Below are 16,524 nucleotides of genomic sequence, written 5' to 3' on the forward strand. Positions count from 1 at the left end.
CAAATAGGAAAAGGGCTCACGAGCACTCGCTTCCTCTCTCTCTCCTTCTCTTTCTCCTCCTGAGTGTGGCCATATGGAGCACAGTGTGCAAGTCAAAAACAACTTCTGTGGTCTATTGTTTTCCACATGAAGTCAATACAACACTACATTTCTATCAGGCAGACATTTAATGAGCAGAAGCACGCGCTGAGCAGACATGCACGCGTACACACACACGCACACACACACACACACACACACACACACACACACACAATAATGCAACCCTGTCACTCCCACAAATAATCTTATCTAACAGCAGTCTGACACCTGCGGTGAGAGAACACTTCCCACGAGTCCGCTCTCACAATCAGACCACTGAGGGAGATCAGTCAACCAGGAAAACCAAACTCACAAAAAATATCTCTACCCTTTTCTCTCTATGCCCTCCTCTCTTTCACTCGTTCTCTTCCCCTTGGAGACCAAAGGTGCTGTGCCATCTGCTGGCCACTTTGGAAAATACATTTTATTTCCATTTCTTTTTCAATCCATAAAAGGCCACAAACATGAATGCTGATTGATTTTTTTCTTTTTTTCTTTGCCATCCCCTCTCCATCTTAAACCTTTTCACTACTATTACTTTACTTCAACACTTGGTGAAACAAAAAATTGACAATGCATCTTGATTTATGCTTTTAACCCGTAAATAAAATAATCTATACCATGTTCTTGATCTTTTGTCATGTTTTTGGTGTCATACTCTATTCCCCGCAGTCTTCCTCCACAACCCTGACAAGCTGTAACATTCCAAAAAACATCAAATCAAGTGAAACATTAGCAGATGATAGACACTGCCTCCTGTCAACATAACATCCGGATTTCCTTTGGGATAAAGTGCATCACAATCTCAGTCAGCCAGGGCTCTATTTTCACGACATAAACACAGTCAAAAACAAGCTTTTCAGGCTGCTTACAAAAGATGAAAGACGCAGAGATAAAAAGAGTTCCCAAACTTGTTTCTGTGAGCATTGCTCAAATAAAAAGTGACAAATATATCACAATCTCCGCCGTCTTTGATTCTGCCTCTAATATTGACGCAGTCTGCTCCTGCTGCCTCTCCAGAGTCTAAGTCAGTTGCCTTCTGCGTTTCATCATTAAATCATAGCGAGGCAGTTCAGAGAAACATCTGCATTCTGCCACCACATCCACAATGAAGCTCGATCAGTCACTGCCTCGCTCTTTGGTTCAGCACAAATATACACAAAAACGCAAACACAAAGACAAACACAAACATTCATAAATCTAAGTCACATCTGACCCACTTCCCAAATTGCAAGCTTGGAAGAGTGGACATATGCTGTAGCGTGTGCGTGGGTGTGTGTGTAATGTCCAACCGCAGTGTGCTTTGCGTTTGTCATTTCCATAACACTTGCTTAGCATGTGATTATCAACACAGTCCATCATGTTGACTCTTTCTGGGCTAAATGATCTTGTGCAGATTTATGGATGCAACATACAGCATACACGTTTATTTATTTATCCTTCAACCATTTATTGTCTAACCCACATAGAAGTGATTTATCCTCATGAAAAAGCATGTATAGTCGTGGGCGTGCTCTTCACCACTCACCTGTCATCTTTCACACATGACAGGAGCGGCAGGCGCTGCGACATGTTCCCTCTCGCTAATGTCCTCTAAGTCCAATTTGTTGTATTTGTATCTGTCTACACCCCCCTAATTAAGTCCATGTCCTCCTACTTCCACATTTGAGCATGAGCACTCTTCTTTGCGGTTGTTTTTCTTGGTTACGTTAATGTATATTGTTTTTTTGTGCCTATTATGCACAACATTGAAAAGACAAAGACACTGTAACACACTGAATAACACATTGTAATGTGACAATTTAGTAATATCAGTTTGTTAAAACATTAAGAACCACAATGTCTATTATAATGTATATTATTTTCCGGCAGATCTCCTGTCGGTATAAAATTTACGTGAACGTGACAGTAGACTTGCAGCAATGTAAAAAAAATATTTGTTGTGTTTCTGACCACCCAGTAAATGTTAAGTTGCATCTTTCCTCTCCTTTCAGCTCTGTTTTGTTCTCCACCAAGTCCTGTGAGAAATATCAGCCTCTTTTGCCTCTGAATGCTCTAAGCACAGGTAGCATACAGGGAGTTTATCATCGCCAAATGCAGCTGCCTGCCGTGGGATACATCAAAAGATTATAAGAGGAGTGAGACAGAATTGAAACAGTAAAGTTGCAGGAGTAAAACCAAAGCAAAATGCGAATTTATGCTAAAGTTATCTGACTATCTAGACGATTGCAAAAAATCCAAGATTTTTGTGACGAGGTTGATTCTGGCAAAATAGATGCTGGGAAGAGGTTAAATGCTGTTATCAAAAAGCCTACACTCAGTGAATGTGAACTAAGCATCGGCAAGTGCAGACAAATATACTCTCTTTGTATGCTGCAATCTTGTATCTTGTATCTGAAGTTAGCCTTAAGATACAACCGACAGACACGTGATGTTTGAGCCCACTTAGCCAGACTCCACACGCCCACATGAAATGAATATATTGTCTTCGATATGCATGTCTGACGTACACCCCTAAACTGAACAGAAGTTACCTGAACGGACTTCTTCGGAGGGATGAAAATGTCATTCATAATTGATGTAATCTAACACCAACAAAGCTACATCTGGACATCACAGGCTCATCTACACCCCCCCCCCCCCTCTCCCACCATGCAGTGACCTCTCTCTCTCTCTCTCTCTCTCTCTCTCTCTCTCTCTTTGGCGTGCTGTTGAATAACTCGACCTGGCTGAGTGAGAACTGTGAGACAGGAGTAGTTCAACGAGCTTCCCTCTGTGCCGTAAGCAGCGCTGAAGAAACCTGTGCATCTGCCACAGAGCATTAGCTACAAAGTTAACTACTACTGACTCACTCATCGGTTTTTCCCTCCGCAGACATCCACTGCCATAAAATGAGACAAAGGAATTCTCCTCCATGTGTGTCTCCTGCATCAGGATGAAGGATTTGACACTCAGAGACAGTTAACGACAGAGCGGAGCGGGCGAGGCCCTGAGCACTGAATGGGGAAGCTTGATGTGTTTATGAGTTACAGTCCATGTGATCTCGGTGCTGCGCTCGCAAGGAAGTCACTGCTCCGTGGTTTTGGAGGGTGTTTCCTCTTTATTTACTCACCACAAATGCGTCTGAGACTTACCTCTGTAACATTGCACTGTTAAAAAACACACACACAGACACCAGATCATAATCACAGTGTACCCTATGATTCATAAAAACCTACCACCCTATTAGCTGTCATTAAATCCTATTTGTGAATCCATTACACCAAACTGGTACAGAGGCACACATTTGTTTAGTTGGATCCCTGTTTATACTGTGGAAATGATAGCTATTTACACAGCCCATGATTATTCAGCTCTCAGAGATCAAATGTAAATCGATGCAGCAGGGCGGTTTGGTTGACTTTGGCATGATCTAAATTTCTTTCTTTCTTTCCTTTTTTCTTTCTTTTTTTTCCTTGTTTATATTGATGAGAATCTATTTAACGAATGAAATGTTCATAAAACTGAGCGATCGTTTAGTTTTAATGTATAATTTGCACAAGATAAGACAGCTCCCTGTCACAAGGAGCTGTAGTTACTTAGATTTGTATTCTTAATAATACCTACATAATACAGACATTACTTGACTGATTGTGCCTGGATTGTCACACCGGCATAGGCACAGCGCAATGTGAATGGTACCCAAATCTGACCAATTCATAGTTGTTGACTGAACAACTTGTTTCTTCTTATTATATCTCATAACACTTACCTTTCTCTTTGCGTATCCCTATTAAGAATAAATTGTATTTAATTTATCTGTCCTGTTCATGCAAATAATGTATCATGAGGGTGTTAATCTAATAAATTCAGTTCGGAAATATGAAACAAATCCACACGTTAAATTCACAAGCTTCTACATTATCGCAATCTCTTGTTAAAAGCTGAATCCAACTGACTGGAAAATTAGCGAAGTGCTATAAAGTGCTAAAACTTAACGGGCAACAACTGATTAGTGTGATACTGCAGCTTAAAGAGAATCGGTATGCACAGTAGCTGCTGTTTAAAGACAATGAAACAATAAAAGGCAATACACAGCAGTATCTCTTACCACTTTAACCAGCATTCCAAAGTTATGGCCTGAAAATAATTGAAAAGGCTTTGTTAAATTGTAGACCACGCTAACCACTTTCCAGTATAGGAATGTAATTATCAGTCAAATAGTCTGAGGAGGACATTTTGCAATCGGTACTTGTAATGGCCACTTGTAACCTCTTCCAAAAGCAGCAGATTTTTTATGCCATTTTGTATTGTGAAGAAAGTGATAACGGAAGTGATGTCTGATGCACCATGGCAAGGCGTTGACAGTGCCACCAAACATCATCATCGACACCCCGCACTTACTGTACGTGCCAGGCGTCATGGTGTTACATGAGCATGCACACAACACATACTTATGCCTTTACAAAGATGTGAAATGTATACTGAAGAAAGTTGCAAAATCCCTAAATATCATATTTTTTCTCTAGGTTTTAAAATGTTGTGGACATACTTTACATCTTGATGTGCATAGATGGATCAAATAATTGCATTCAGAGTTAGCGTATAATGACTTGGCAAAATATAGTATACAGTTAATATACAGTCGGGCTATTAGGATTCTGGATCTCCATATAGTACACGTGTGCACATGTACTCTTTGTACATGACTTGTTCCTAACAACATATAGGTGGACAACTGTTTGGTGCATTATTATTCTTTTCTAAGCCCAATCAACAAACTGCATTTACATTTGTTTGCATGCACACAAACAAGTTTTCCCCAAAAACATTTGCATATTACCCATAGACTCAAAGGAACCCGTTTAAAATATATCTGCACGTATATATTTACTGTGTATAAATCAATCCAGAACTTATGCTGTATGGTACAGGAGCACTTCCGTGCATCGATTGATGTACACAATCAAAACTGCTTCATTATAGCACACTACATGGGATTTGTAAAACATCCAGCATACACACACCTGCTGTTTTTCCTGACAGTCACAACGAGGGAAAGCTCAAGCATTTTATGCTCTACGATCTTACCAACAATTATTTCTGATGCAACTAATCATCTGGAAAATAAGAATCACCCGGACCTTTTTCCATTTGTTTTGTTGCCAAGCAGCCAGCAATTCCCCTCCAACAGTTTCTAGTGAAGGCAAGGCGCCAGCGTAATGCATAGTGGTGGATAGTGTGTCGCAGGGCATAATTTGTTTTTGTTTGTATGTGATCGTCTGCCTGTTTGCATTTCGGGAGACTGTCATGGAATAGGAACACTTTCGTGTGTGTATATTTTTGTTTTTTTCACTGATGGAAAACTATTCAGCCAAAATGTCGACCAAAGCAGCATTACAGTATATGTTTATGTACAGTAGCAATATACCAATTTTCAGCATTGTTGAATTTCTAGGAATGTCTTTTATTTTCACCTTTATTGCGCAGCAGGATTGTGGCAGCTAGGGGTGTGGGGTCTGTCATTAGCCAGAGCAGCTGGCTGATTACCAACCAGCCAGCAGCCGAGGCCAATGAGAGACGCCACCCCCCTAGCTGCCACAGGGATGGTGACTACATTTGCACATGATCAACAGAGAAAGAAGAAACAGGAGAAAAACAAGGAATGAATCTGAATGGACCAGAAGACATTTTTAACCATTTACGGTATCGGATGTGTGAGGTTGATCGCTATCTTTCATTGTCCTTTCTTTTTAGATTTGTGAAATAATAGGCTACACATCAAAGAGTATCTCAGTGGGTCTGAATGGATGCAGGATAGGAGCATTTACAATGGACAGTGTAAGATAAAAATGTTTCACCACTTATCCCATGGATATATATATATATAAAACAAATAGAATATTCACATATTTGGGGCCCATTTATTGCATATAAACTGATAAAAGGTTCTGTTTTCCTTTATGATCGTAACTCTGATCATAAAGCTGTTTCTGTTATGCAGCTGTTTTTAGAATAACCGTCTGAGCGCACAAGCATCCCCTGACCCACAGTTACAATGTTGGCCATTATGCTAAAATAGCTGCACACACATGTTCTTATCCATTTCCGACTCAGAAACAAAGCTATCAAAAGCCAAGATAACACTGCCGGTTTCTTTCTTCTCAATTTTACTAAAGTAATCCTACGAATGTTGCCGTCATCACACACTTCTCGATCACGTCTATTCTCTTGGTGCTCCATTTTTTTTCATCTGGACAGGCCTCTTGGATGGATGTCACGAGTATCTGTGATGTTGCGTCCTGGTTTGACAGTTGGCTTTCAATAATATGCCTCGACAAAATAGTGTCTCACTAACATCACTAAATAAATGCCAGTTATAACTGTGTGAAATGGATAAGGCATCAGACTCAGTTTGATCTTTCAGACCATTATCCATCTTTCCATATTCTCTCGGCTATGGTTACTTTTCTCTTTCCCTCTGCACTTCTTTTGTGACCGCTCAGCCACAGCTTCTGTGGTCTAAGTACTTACACCAACAGCCCGAGGCAGGAAGCGCTGATTTCCCACAGCGGGAGGAAGGCTTACTTGTGACAACCATGCCTTTTATACTGGTGGTCAGGTTGTGCAGATAGATTGATGTACTCAACTGCTAATCTTCTCTTGCCATCAAACCCATTGTCAGACTAATCTCTATCGGCTTTTTGAGTTTTAGGTTATCTTCAGTTATAAATCACCTTTCATTGATTTAATTTAAATCTTTTAAATCGAGTTAAGGGAGGAAGCTTACTTGATCGTTTGGCTTTAATGGGTGAATTGATATGTGATAGTTACAGTAAGGGTGAGACAAGCCAACAGGGACAAACACAGAAATGCATTAATAGGCACTGTCAGTGAAGCTTTGTGTAGATGACAGATCATCGGTGTGCAGCTTTGCTCCATCTCCGAAGCCTTCAACTAAACAGACCACTTTTTCCACAGTGGTCAACATGTCAGCATAACTAGCAGTGGAAGGTCATGAATTACAGATGATACCTGAATTATTCAATAAATGCCCAAACAACCCCCATTAGAAGAGAATTTTAACCCTTGTGTTGCCTTAGGCTCATTTTGACCCGAATCAATATTACACCCTCCCCCCGCCTTTGGGTCATTTTGACCCGATTCAATGTTTCATCCTCCGGTTACCTTTATATTTACTAATATATTTTACCCTTTGGGTTCAATTTGACGCCAGCAATTAAAACCTCCAGAAAATTATTAGAATTTATATTGTTTTCCAAGTTTAAGTGTGAGGCACTTTATGTTTGTTTGTTGACTACCGAAAGAACACCGACATTAAACATTGAATGGGGTCAAATTAATCCTAAGGCGGGGGGAGGGTGTAATATTGATTCGGGTCAAAATGACCCTAAGGCAACACAAGGGTTAAATACGTTTGATCTCTGCCCATATAAAAAATAAAAATAAATGCTTTACTAAATGTTATTTTTTTATTACCTTCGCATTGAAAATGCGGATGGATATGTTTTGATCGCCATGTATTTATTTATTTATTTATTTGTATGCGTGTTCCTCGCATAACACAAAAAGTTTTAATCCGAATCGCATGACATTTGGTGGGATGATTGTTTATTATCCGGGGACCATTTGATTACATTTGGGATCGATCGGGTCAAAGTTCAAGGTCAAGGTCATGAAAAGGTCAAACTATTCTTGAATCACATGAAATTTGGTGGGATGATTGGTTATTATCCGGGCACCATTTGATTAGATTTTGGGATCAATTGGGTCAAAGGTCAAGGTCAAGGTCATGGAAAGGTCAACATCTTCTTTATGCCATAGCACGGGGTCAATTTTTATCCAATTGGCATGCAACTAATGCCAAAATGTTCATAATTCAATGCCCAATCTTGTGATATGTGAAGGTATGCGCTCTACCGAGTGCCCATTCTAGTTTTCTATATTATGATGCATGCTAGTCTTAATGACTATTTAACATTGTAATATAAAATGTTTTGTTCTGGTTTATTATTATTTTGTAAAGTGTAATGGAAAAAGAATAATAGCACATCTATGGAAAAGCAGTTATAAGCACTTATCCCTCAGTTAAAGTCAGAAGTCTGATTGCTAAAGAAGGCATATTTAGCGTGACGGTTTAAACAGATATTAGATATCTGATATTCATATATTTCAATGCAGTACAACATTACACGAGCCATTTAACAAGTCACTTAATGCTAAGAAATCCCACAATTAGATCAATTCAGATGCAACATTCCTGGTTAAGGCTGTAGGTTCGTCATGCTCTCCCATAATATGTAGGTGTCATTCATTTTCAGTAATATTTTCAGTTTGGCACAAATATGTGTTCACCAAGTCATGGCTGCATCAAAAAGAATATCCTGAAGCAATAACTTATTACACATCTAGTAATAAAATCCCTTGAGAGTGTGAGAAATAAGGATGTGTGCCAGTTACTTAAGCTGTAACACAAGCTCAGCTGTATTTGTAAAGATAGGTACCTCCATTCCAGATTCCATATAAAATACAAACTAAATGGCACGGACTCAGAACAACTGGTATATAAGTCTTTGTAAATTAGCATGTGCTCACTTGGGACTCTCTTACAACCTGCTAAATAATATTCCAACTGGGACACAGCACTGCTATCATAGAAACAAGTAATGTATATTGTTTTTTCCCCCCTCCCCATCCCTTGTTACCAATTTATGACAGATCAGCAAAGGGAGAAAAAACACAATATCAGAGCGAGAAAAATAGGAATGACAGACCAAGAGAGAGAGAGAGAGAGAAAAACGCAAGATGAAAGTCACAATATTGGTTTAAAGAGACAGCTGCAATATTCAAACAATCTTTTACGAGAGCTGACTCCAATGGCTCACTGCCAGCATGTAAACAAACTTAATAGCTGCCGCCTGTATCACCATGAATCTCATAACCCATCTTGGCCCTGAAGCATTTTCTCAGCCTCCCCCACAAGTCCAGTGGCTTATCACATAAACGATTATCGACTGCTTTGCAAGCCGTCAATACCATCAGTGCAGTTTTACATATGGTAAGCCGAGCAACTTCATCATAGTAAGCCAGTGGAGGCAGGAAGCCGTAAGGCTAGGAAGCTACACCAGGATCTACAGTGAGATTAAAAGAGTCTGAAGTGGCCTTCTCTGCAGAACTGTGGAGTCCTTAAATCTGATTGTGGGTTACTGGGGATTAGTCTAAATGTTAATTATTTGACTGAGAAAATTCTGGGGAAAGGGTATGTATTGAACTCACCGTGGACTGCCGGATATGTCCTTTCAGACACTTTGAAGGTAAAAGAAAGGGCAGAGCGCTCCAGTATCAGCGGTGAATTGCTTCAAAACAAAAACTCACGTAACATGGCTGTGTGATGGTGCAATGTATTGGTATATCAAATTGTGCCTCAGGTCTTGCAGCTGAGCCAAACGAACTTAATGGATTAATTGGGAACCAACTGAGCTAATTAGGCCTTTGGGGTTATATGATCCCACCCAACGTCGACTGTTGCCTCAGAACTGTGATGTAGTGCGTTCCTGCTGTGTAATCGAGATAATTAGCCAGAATGTTGTGTCACTGTCCAAAGATTAGCAAAGGGAAAGGCCAAACAACCCTCATTAAAGTGGTTCCATTCTAGAGAGGCTTGATGGAATGTATTTACCTTGTTTGTGTCCTTGAAGTGATGGACACAAAGACAAGTTATTTAATTTGTTCATCTCATGACATGCATTGTTCTCTTCAATTGTACCACGAACAGACCCTACAGTGAGAGGAATTGGTCGAGCTTTTAAATTGGCAGCCATTAACCAGTTTTCAAACAAACACACTGCAGTGCAACACTTTATTCACTTTATATGAGAACAATGCTCACTACTGTCATGTATTTGTTTCCCCTGAGGATGAATTACTATGGATATCTATCTGTTAGCTGAGACTAACTGAGCCAGGGCTTCAGTTGTTTACTGTGTTCTTATTATTGAATGCCAAGGTGTCCTTCTGTGATGCTGACAGGCACTGAGTAGTCGGCCAAATTGATTGGTCTGCTCTTGCCCACCAAAAGGACCTGAACTCAATTTGCTTGTGATGGCTTCAATTTCCTGGCTGGACACAATCCCCCCACTCCTCTCCCTTGCTCTAGCTCTCTCAGCATCCCTTCCTCGCTCAAGAGCTGTCATTTAATTTCATTACTCAACAGGGGAGGTTCATGCCCTGCCACATTTGTCTGTCTTCTGTCCCTCGCTTTGTTCACGTGACCCCTACTGAGAGATACAGGAAGGAAAAGGCTTGTTTTTTAAGACACTACTTGTTTTATCATTTGTAGTTTCTGCCCGGCGACATCCAAACCAAGACGCGTTAACTACTTAGTAGCCTGAAGCTATTTTACCATCCAGATGAGGGATAGAAGTGGCTCAATTAAATTAGACCTTTTTTTTGAGGGATGAAAGCAAAAACCTAATCTGCAGACTATGTCCACACAAACATGCTGCCTGCCTTAATGTGGGTGTGTCGTGCAGAGTAACTGGGAGTCTGTGGTGGACAGATATGTTACAGCCATCTCAGTGTGCTTCCTCCTGCCAGTATTCAGCTGGCTGATCAAGAGAAGGTCATAAAAGGTTGAACTAATTTAGGGCCCGCTTTACAAAGTTTATTTCCATCCACAACATTTCTCAGGAGCAAAGACCCAATTTGCTTCTTCCATCATACTGTTGCAACATCTTGTAAACTAATTCCAGATACACATAATGCCCACACGGTCAACGGCGGATTAGAAAGAAAACAGGATCCAACGCTTGAGTCGAGCATAAAGGTCTTTGAAGTGATTACCGTACATGTTTTGGCCTTGCTTTTGTTGCCTCAAGATAAACATGCGCCACTCAGCATATGCCAGCTTATGTCAAGATGAAAGATTTTACAAGCCATTATCATAAACCCGCAGATTGTACTGAGGGTATTAGCTGGCCGGAGAAATGTGCTACCACTGCAAAGATCTTTCTCTGATTTCAGATACTGTGTGTGTGTGTGTGTGTGCATGTGGGGGGGGTCAGGCCTCTCAGCACTTTCAAATGACCTAGATGATAGGCAGGAGATTAAGGACCGGCAGAATGTGAGGTCCAAAATCAGATTCATCACATACTGTCCAGTGTACGAAGAACATAGCCTAAAATGTTATATTGCTTTAAAATGTCCTTCTTTTCACCCTCTCATAAAAGCACTCTAAGATCCTTTTAATCCTAAAATAACCCTCATAAACACAGATGATATTCTTTCAGGAATGAGAAAAAGCTGAGAGGAGTGTGCATCATGCTCCCACCCCAACCTCTATAATTTTCTCTTGCTTCTACTCCTATTTGTCTCAGAGAGGATATGATCTCTTCTGGGTGTATTTACCAGCGGTCTTACAAGCTTTTACCTCCAGGAAACAAGCGCCTGATCTGGCTCATATTTTACAATGATTCATCTCGCTCAGTATCAACCATGAGGCATAGATGTGATACAACGAAATTAAGGCCGCTCAGCCAGGCAAATAAGATGGGGGAATTTCAGACCTCTTTTGTTTTTCAGTTTTTTTATTTAGCCTTGTGAACCAGTGCAATGTATTGCTATATTAAGACAGATTTCTTAAAGCTGTTTTTCATGTTGTTTCCCCTTCTTTCATCTTAGATTGTCATTTCTTTTCAAAGGCACCAAAGTAAAAACAATTATTACTGCACTCATATAAATGTACTTGGTACTTTCTGTAGAGTCCACTATGGTAACTCTTAACACGTGTACCATCAAGATGCTTGAACAGATCATTTGCATTTCTATAATGCAATGACTCTGTTATTCCAATAAAAAATGAAATGCTTTCAGAGCATGACTTTTCCTAAAAGTGTCTTGTTAATGTTGTCAAAAGCCTTCAGTAGATGGTATTAAAAGAAAACACTCAATTACCGAAGTTACCATGACATACAATATCACCATACACGGTTCATTGTTGACCTCATGATAAGCCACCAGGCAGTCCATTGGAGATCAGCTGCCACAAAGACACAGCCTCCGATTGTTCCAGGTCTGGAATATAGCCTCTGATTGTCCGACAGACTAAACCCGTGGCAACAGAGATTGCTAGTGGCGGACTAACACACACAAAAAAACTGTGTTCAACGTGAAAATGCAGATAATATGACTCTGACCTGAAGCCAACAATATAGTAGGCTAAAAGTCATATTTTGGTAAATTTAGAATTCAAATTGGTCCATTTGGACTGGAGACATGCAGCACCAATAAATAAATCAAGGCGCATTATAAAGAAAATATATACATTTTAAATTGGCACGGAACATCCAAGAGGTTGCCAATCCTGCTCTATGATCTCTCATAGATCTCTCATTTTCCCATCATTTATAGAATATTTATCAAACAAATGCATTATTGTTGTACTTGTGGACTCAAACAATGGAAAACAAAATGTAGCTCTGGTGTTTTTGTATCATCAAATCAGAATTAAATGTAATAATAACAGAGTAAATATACTAAAATACTGACTCAAACATCCACATGTAGCATTTTTCCCTCATCTGCACACTATAACTGCTCCTTACATTTAACTAATATTCTATTCATAACCAGCCTCACATTCTTTCAGCTGTTTGATCAGCAAAGATGACTCCTGCAGAGTCTGTTTAGTCTGCAAAGACAAGGTATGCCCTGACATGGATCGCGGTGTCTGTTCTGGCTTTCTTCAAGTGAATCAAAGAGCCTCAGAGGGACAAAGCCAGAAGCTTATCCATTGTGTACGGGAAACAAGGGAGAAAGCACCCTGTGAGTGCAATGAAGGGAGGGGGCAAGCTGGACACTGACGGGTCCGCTAAGCTCCAAGGAAATTATACAGATACATGCAATAAAATTGCATTGAAATATAGACACATCTTCTGTCCTTTGCTTACCCATATCCATCTTTTCCAAATTGCTAAATAAATCCGATTATCTATTCGATCCAATCATCAGCACGGGAAGATACTGATGATTTTGTTCTTTCTGGGACCCTGAGATTATGGAGGGGATAAGGGTGATTTCCTATTTCCTAATAATGCTCCATTATTACCTTTTTATGAAACTATTTAGACAATCCAAATATTAATGTCTGACTTATGATAGCCTGGACAAATACTACTATGAATACATCAAACTTAAAATATGTTGCATTGCATCAATCATATCAAACTATTAAGAACAATGACATCTTCAAAATAAATATATGTGTTGAATTACAAAAAGGATATATTTTATAAACACAAATAAACCTCATAAGTGAATGATGATTGCTTGCAGTACAGCTTATCTTTTGTTTTTTTTACATTGTTTAAGTGAATTGGAAAGGAAATGCATGAACATATCATATCAATTCTAACTTATCAAATACATAATTTAATCCTGGTTATTTTATCTGGTAATCGATTTATTAAGCTATATGTATTGACAAATGTCTGTTGCCCTAGTGCCTTTACCATTGTACTCAACCACGACAAATCAAATTGTTAAGTAAAGTTGGTCACACTGCACATGCATCAAACTTCCAGGAGCATTTAAAAACATCCAGCGTACATTCAAAAATCTTGATTGCGAATATTTCACAACTATGACTTGTGATGACAATAATTGAGAGGGATGCATCAGTAATCAGGAATAAATCTCATATTTAGCTTTTAGTGAGTAGAGCTATACCGACTTATGGGCAGAGAATAGATTGTTGCAGATACAGTACAACAATGTCTTGTATGAATCAGCCAATAATTACAAGAGATCGCAATACAGCAATGTCCAACTATGTTTGAGGTTATTTAAAAACATTGTGTGACCATTATCATATGATTATGATCATCGATAATCAAGTGAATTATTCAACTGAACACAGTTCCACTCAGTATGTATCTTAAACACAGTTACACAAATAAAGAGTGTTTGTTTTCATAACCTGTTTATTGCATTTGGGGAATAAATCATCACCATACATTAGTATCTAAAAAAAATCCAGTAACTGCCATGATATGAGTGAGGCATCAGTAAATGCTTATCAAGCATGCCATCTAGTTTCAGTTTCTAAATATTTTTTCCGAAGAAATATTTCTGGTCGATACAAAGCCAAAGATGATTGGCAGATCTCTTTAGCACCGGAGGTATTACAGCAGACATTTTTGAACCAGGTAATTTTGACTGACAGACTTAACCTTATTCCGTGGCGATATACTATCCAGGTTTGAAAGTCATGCGCATTCACACTTTGACTCTCACAAACACACTCAATTAAATATATTATTAGGCAAACTATATAATTGCTACAAGTAATGCAATGTAAAAAAAAAAAAATACATCCCCTAGGTCTAAAATAGCATGTTGGATGTTTTAGATGCTATTTCACTTTTTATCTCCTCAACTATCTGGCGACCCTTGAAAATGATCAAGCGACCTCAATCTCCAGGTTAAGAATCGCTGCGGTAAGAAAAGAACCAAAAAAGAGAGAAATTCATGTTCAGATGAATTCAGATGACTTTTCCTGAGATATAATAGTGGAGCTCCTTCTATCTACTGTAAGGTTCTGTTCTGTGTGTACTCTGTGTCTCCTCTGTGTCTACTGTGTCTTCTCTGTGTCTCCTCTGTCTCCTTGATTGTGTCATTCGCTGCACCTGTCCTCAGCCACACTCGTCTCATTACCGTCTCATGTCGTACACCTGTTTTCCCTCCTATATATTTGTGCCACTCTTTCCCTTGTCTGTTGCTGGATTGTTGTCTTTTTTCTGTTGTCCTGTGTTTTGTGTGTTTACCTGATCCTGCTTGTTTCGACCCTGCCTGCCTGCCCTGAACCCTGATTCTCTGCCTGCCCCTTTTTGGACTTTGTTGTTTTGTGTGTGGAAACGTTTGCCTCATTAAAGAGCCCCTTTTTGTTTATCTACACTGACTCCTCGATTCCTCTGCACATGAGCTCCTGCACCTCGCTACCTGTGATGTCGGCGTGACATCTACAGCTCAAAGCCATTTCCCTGCTCCTGTCTCTATTTGAAGGGTAGTGATGTGTATAATGCCTCTCACCCTGGCAGGTTCAGTGGAAGATGGAAATGACTGAGGTAAAGGAAAATAAAAAGTAAAAGTGCATGGTAGCAGTAGGGGGGATGGATCACGTTAGAAAGATGGTCTGACCTTGACAAGCAATATATGCAGAGAGGCTCAGTATGTGCAGGTCAGGAGCCCACTCAAATGACTGGTTATACCATCCTAGAGTGACAGTTTATGATCATCAAATGAGTCAAGGTAAAGATATATATCCATCCATGCCTCTTTCTACCTTCCTATCTGTATCTATATATATATGCATGGGTATACAGTATATGTTGTATATTGATTTTCTGTCATGGAGCTGTTGTAACGCAGCCAGTCAAATTGCATTCTAAAACAAGATAGATTGAAGTGCGCACCCAGCTGTGCCAAGCAGATAAATCAATTAAAGTGACCTGATCTGACAGGTAGCCACATCCTCCAACAGGCTTAATGTGAGAACACACATCTATGAGACTCCTATCCAACTCTGATCTCAGCATAGAACCTTTTCTTTTCCCACAGACTCTAATGAAGAGTTGACTATGGTTCAAAAGGACATTTCACTGGAGCAGATACATGACCGAATCACGTCTTTGTCTTCAGCAGCCGGACATTTTTAATCAGAATTTCCTAAAAAGGTAGTCAGATTCATTGACCTGCAAGTCATTCTATTATGGTTTAAACATAAATTTATAAGAGAGATTATTCTATTTCTTTCAAATCAAAGTATCAAATCTAATGACAGCTAAACACAATTCATAATCAAATTACTCTTTTCGATCAAGTCTGTCTGTCTATCTCTCCGTACGCACATATAGTAAGACATTTTAAAAATAGAGAGTTAGCAAGTCTTAGCAACCTACGAAGATCTGAACATATCATCCTCCAGATATGCATTATAGTTTAGGTACTCTTTGAGGATGTGGCGAAAACAACAACATCACAGTCTCTGCACCTACTCATTGCTGAATGTTAATCAGAGAAACAACTAATGCTACACACTTATCAACACCTACTCTTCACAATATGTAATATGGTTTGTTTATTGTGAAAACGGCACAGTGAAAACCCACTTCTTCTGCAATATGATTGCGCTCACAAAAAGGCAATCCACCTGAGCCACAACACTATATATTGCAAAAAGGGGCTTCACTGCCTTTGTGTTTATGTGAAATGTGTTTTGTTGCTAGCAGAATACTGTAGCTGTACACGGTGATGACACCTCTGTAATGTTAACATCGCGGTGCTATTTTCCTTTCTACTGTTAATTATATTTGTATATCAGCCCAAGTGAGAAAACATTGAATGTGCTTTGAAATCTAAATGTATGAATTACCACGATGAGTGCGC

General features: G+C 39.4%; 1 protein-coding gene across 3 annotated transcripts in view; it reads right to left on the reverse strand.

Moving 5' to 3' along the window:
- LOC130192874 (protocadherin-9) overlaps positions 1-16,524 on the reverse strand; it is a 194,287-nt gene that overhangs the window by 61,605 nt on the left and 116,158 nt on the right. The window lies entirely within an intron of this gene.

This window comes from Pseudoliparis swirei, chromosome 4 (assembly GCF_029220125.1).
Source record: "Pseudoliparis swirei isolate HS2019 ecotype Mariana Trench chromosome 4, NWPU_hadal_v1, whole genome shotgun sequence".
NCBI lineage: Eukaryota > Metazoa > Chordata > Actinopteri > Perciformes > Liparidae > Pseudoliparis > Pseudoliparis swirei.